This window comes from Gigantopelta aegis, unplaced genomic scaffold (assembly GCF_016097555.1).
Source record: "Gigantopelta aegis isolate Gae_Host unplaced genomic scaffold, Gae_host_genome ctg2410_pilon_pilon, whole genome shotgun sequence".
Taxonomy (NCBI): Eukaryota; Metazoa; Mollusca; class Gastropoda; order Neomphalida; family Peltospiridae; genus Gigantopelta; species Gigantopelta aegis.
This window is the reverse complement of record NW_024532921.1, coordinates 37,154-42,625: the sequence shown is the minus strand read 5'-3', so window position 1 is coordinate 42,625 and position 5,472 is coordinate 37,154. Positions and strand designations below refer to the sequence as shown.

Here is a 5,472-nt window from a genome sequence, read left to right as displayed (position 1 = left end):
AATGTATTATATGATATACATGTAATTAATTATTATATATATTATCATGTAATATAATGATTATATGATATACATGGATTTTCTTGAAGGATTTAGCTCTGATATTGGAGATATGAGACCAAGCATGAGACCTATAATAATAATGACAGTTAATAACTAATAATTATAAAAATCAATTATATTTATTATTATGATTGTATAATAGAAAATTATTATATTGTTTGTAGTTATGGTACCGTTTCTATGGTAACATATTGTTATTGCTATGGTATTGTTGTTAAGGTATTGCTGGTCCATATAGGCCTAATGTATAGTAACCAAATACTTAGTTATTTATGAAGTTAGGTTCTTGTTAAACTGAGTAATTGTTTGTGGTTAGAAATTTTATTAAAGTTTGCAAAAAACCTAAAGAGATTCATTAATTTACATGTAAGACAAGGATAATTATTAAAATTTTTAAAAACATTAATGCAACAATTAAGACCAGTAATATTAATGTCACTTAACCAAGTACCTATAATTCTAACTTCATGAAAATTTCAAGTAATTTGATGATTTGGTCACTTTTCAATATTTAAAAGACTCCTATTCATTTCTGATATTTATTAATTTGTTAGTTTCTTGCTAATAATATATTACTACTAACAACAATTAAATTACGTTAAGGAAGTGGACTGATCCTAACGCAAGAGCACAGACTCTATTGCTATAAGGTTGAGTGGTGTGGTAAGGGGAGGGGTCAGTGAACTTGCTTCCAAAGGAGAACCCTAGAACAGTCATTGATGGTGTTTGACCTATTGTATAAATTGTAAATAACTTTAATTAAATTATTAACAGGAACTTACCCACTGCACATGCAAGTGCCAGGCCAACCATTCCTCCGCCAACTATTACTAAATCATACATTGATTAGCGCCATTATTGTAGAACAGTGTCAGCATTGTACAAGAGCTTTACTTGTCTCAGGATGGAAGACATATTCGTTATAGATTAACAGCTATAATAATATTCATAGCGTGGGTGGCCTGATATTTCAAACTCACCTTTCATTCTAGACCCATCAAGACATCACGTTATCACAACTGAGTATGGATAAAGAACCAGACCAAAGAAGCTTCGTATAGAAGAGGAAGACAAAGAACTTAGTTATCCAGTTACCCTCCCTCATCATGCTGACCCCATCAATGCAGCATGGTATCTTGAGAGTTTGGAGAACCCTGAGAAATTTTGGAATGATTTAGCCAGTAATCGTATTCATTGGATGAAGAAATATGACAAAGTTATGGAGGTCGATATGATTCTGGTAGTATCCAATGGTTTATTAATGGAGTTCTTAATGTTACAGGTAAAAAAATATTGTTAATGAGCAAATACAATTAGATTACCTCTCTCTCTCTATGATAATTGCTTGGACTGTCATGTTAAGCAGTATCCAGATCGTGTTGCTCTCATATGGGAGAAGATGAACCCAAACAACATGAAACTATTACTTATAAGTGAGAGGATATTGTCAATAATATTCTCATTGTTTTATTGCTAGGCAATTACTTGACCTTACTTGCAAGTTGCTAATGTGCTCAAAGTCAGGGGTTAAAAAAGGAATCGTGTTGTTCTTTATAGCCAATGATACCACTAGCAGTGGGTGCTGTATTAGCATGTGCTAGAATTGTGCTGTACATAGGTTAGTGATAATATTGCAGTCGTGAATATAGTTATTTTTTTTGTATTTTGAAGTATTGTGTTTGCTGGGTTTAGTGCTGAAGCTTTAAAGAGTAGAATTCTTGATGGTAAGTATCTCTTCTCTCTTCTTATTCTTTTATCTTCTTTTCCATAGCTCAAGCAGAGACTGTCATAACAGCTGATGAAGGTCTACGAGGAGGAAAACTATTCCTCTAAAACAAACAGTTGATGAAGCGTCTGTGATTGTCCTTGTGTTAAGAGAGTTTTAGTAGCTCTCGTACTGGAGCTGATGTACCTATGGTATCAGGAAGAGACTACCATTAGAAGACTTATGAAAGGGAGTCTAAGGAATGTCCTCCTGAGCCTTTATCTAGTGAAGATCCTTTATTCAGGTTATATACATCTGGTAGTACTGGCAAAACCTAACGGTAATTGTACATACACAAGCTGGTTATCTGTATATGCTGACTAACCACATCAGGTAGTATATATCCATTGTATATATGTCTATGTGTCCATTTATTTAACCTATATATCCATTATATATCTATCTATATATCCATTGTAGTATGTATTTGACTATAAACCTGTGACTCTATGCATGTGTTGCTGACATGGATGGATCACTGCCACTCCTACATAAATACTGATGTCCCCTTAGCACGGAGCTACTACTGTCTCTTTGGAGAGCACTCCTATTTATCCAGACCCAGGTAAAGATAGAAGCTGTTTATCATAAAGATCACCATGTAACGATAGTCGATACTGGGGAGATGACGGAGAGGCTTAAAATAACGCAGATATATACTGCTCCTACTGCATTGATGCTGTTGAATAAAAGCTGGAGATCAGTATGTAAATAAAATATGACAGGTCATCACTTCGTATACTAGGATGTGTAAGATCTATTTATAGTAATGGTAATATAACTATAGTATATTATAACATAGTGTAACTATAGTAACAGTTAACACTCATAATGTTAGTTAATTTATTTTAATTTTAGTTGGTGAACCACTCAATGACAAAGCTTGGTTGTGGTATTCATAATGTAGTAGGGAGAAGAAAGATGTACTGTAGTAGATACATGGTGGCAAACAGGTAATACCATATATACTCTATTTAAACTGAACATGATATGTATTTTACACTAGAACTGGAGGTATTATGATCACTCATCGTCCTGCTCTAATGACTCCCACCCCCAAACCTGGTTTTCCCATGATACCATTCTTTGGTGTAGAACCTGTATTAATGAGTTGATGATGTAATACCATACATCCATTTAATCTAACTATATATCCATTATCACAACTATATGTCAATTTGTTACAACTATCTATCCTTTTATCAAACCATACATCCATTTATCTTTTTTCCACTCACTTTTAGGGTAAAGAGATCCAAGGTAATGATGTTACTGGTAACCTTTTGTATCCGACGTCCCTGGCCATCTATGCTAAACCATATATGGAGATCATGAAAAGTTTTTAGACACTTACTATAGACCTTATCCAGGTATTAATGAAGAATTAATGAGTTGGGTGGAGTCTCTTTTAGGTCTTTATTTTACTGGTGATGGTGCTTATCGTGATAATGATGGTCATTATAAAATTACTGGGAGAGTTGATGATGTCATTAATGTTAAGGGACTATAACTAGGAACTGCTGAATTAGAAAGTGCTATGGTAAGAGAGAGGGATAGAGAAAAAAAAAAAGAAGGTTATGGAAAAATTTTTCCTTATTATAGAATCGTGATGAATCGAGTTGCTGAACAGCAGTTATTGGTTATCCGCACGAGACATTTGGACAAATGTATGGTCAGGTATCCCCCATTGTTCCTTCTGACTCTCTCTCTCCTCTCTCTCTCTCTAGCCATCTTAGCCTTTGTTATTGTTAAAGATGGCATTACTGATAGTGACCAACAAATTTTGATGGTTTAAAGGAAATGGTCAAAAAAACTGTAGGTGGATTTGCTACACCGCATCAATTTTTGGTCAGGCATTGCATTAAAATTTTTTTACATAATTTTAATTATTATTTAAATGTAGATTGTGCCGGGGTTACCCAAGACTCGCTCTGGCAAAATTATGCGGCCGAATATTTCGGTTAAAATAGCTAACAATTCTATGAAGAATTAGTTGACGTCTCTACACTAGCTAAATCCTCCTATTGTCAATGATATTGTGGAAAAGTGGATCAAAACAGCAGCTGTTGTTCAGAAAAAAACAAATAAATTAGTTTTTTTGTATTTAAATGTTTTTAGGATTTCATTTTTTAGACCTGAGGGTGTCCTCATTAATTATGCCCTTAGTATTTAATTAATTATAGTATTAAAGATTTTATTTCAAGAATAAAAGGAATAAAATGACAATTTCTTATGATGAATGATGAAAAGTAAAAAGTGTTATATATATGACAATATAATTTGTAACTATAGTAATGGCAGTTGCCCATAGCAACTAGTTCTATGTCTTGAGCATCATGTTGACCAAAGTCAATTTCTTCAGGAACATCATTTTTTTCTTTCTCTGCTAACTTGCATCCAAGCATGAGTTAATGAAGAATTTAGTTGACGCCACGACGACTTCGTCTTTTCCCCCCAAAATCATTCCATGGTTATCCGGCTATAAAGACGAGCTATTAAATCATCTAAAAATCTCCTTCCAGACCACTCTCATCTCCAGGTATAGCAAGAGTCTCATTGTTCACGGGCTTTGCGCCGTTTTAATGTATCCATTTTACGTTGCTGGAGAGAGAGAGGGAAAGGGAGAGATAATAAGAAGAGATATGTGAGGATATATAGACTAACCTCCCTCATCTTTCTTTCTTTTTTCTTCCTCTTCTTTTTTCTTTCTCATTGTAATTAATTGAATATTGTCCTTCCTAAATACAGTACACCACAATGTGTGTTAGTGTGTATGAGTCACATTTATTAACTCACTGATAGACTCTTAAAAAAATTTGAAACACACCAAAAAACTTTTCAGCTGATTGATCTTTACCATTAGGATCCTCACCAAAATAATGGAGAGCTTTCAAAATTGTTCTTTCATATCTTTAATAAAATGTTCTTGTCTCTCTAACAGTAATGGCAGCAATGAAGGGCAAAGTCTTCTACAGCAGAAACAAAATAATCACTTCTTTCTCCACTTGGATTCAAACGATGATGATCCAATTCCTAAAGAAAGAAACTAGATGCACGACATCTTTAATGCAATCTCCTTACCTTCTTTAAATTTCCAGACCTTTCTTGATATCCTTCAAACTCCTTCTCCAATTCAGCAATACTATAGATATGCACTTCATAAATATTGATTATAAAACAGTAATAAGCACTTACTCTACTTACTGGCATTTCTAATATGAGGAATCTCTACCTCAAGGCTAAAACTTCAGGAAACTATAGAATGATAAAACAAGTCTTGTCACCATCTCTGACTGCTGATATTTCTTACCTTGGCTTCTAACATTTGTATAAGGTAATGTAACAATGTCAGTTTTGTTATCAGTAGTAGACTGTTGTCTCAAGAATCTTGTTAAGACTCGACAACTTAAACCCTATTAATATATTATATTATATAGCTCATTACACAGGAGTTTACCAAATGCATTGCCTCTAGTACCACGATTCATAAGGTTACCAAAGGCTAAAATAACTTCTAATAACTTCCGTAATTTACTGCTCATCATTACTCATGACGCTGGCAGTGACATCCTCAATATAGGGACGAATCTAGAACAAGATAACCATGGACAAGGAAGAGGTGACAGCAATGTCACCATGATGTG

The 5,472-nt window shown here is 33.9% G+C and overlaps 1 pseudogene; it reads left to right on the top strand.

Annotated features, from left to right (window-relative positions):
* Positions 1 to 265: 265 nt before the first annotated feature.
* LOC121391432 lies at positions 266 to 4,878 on the top strand (annotated as a pseudogene).
* Positions 4,879 to 5,472: the final 594 nt, after the last annotated feature.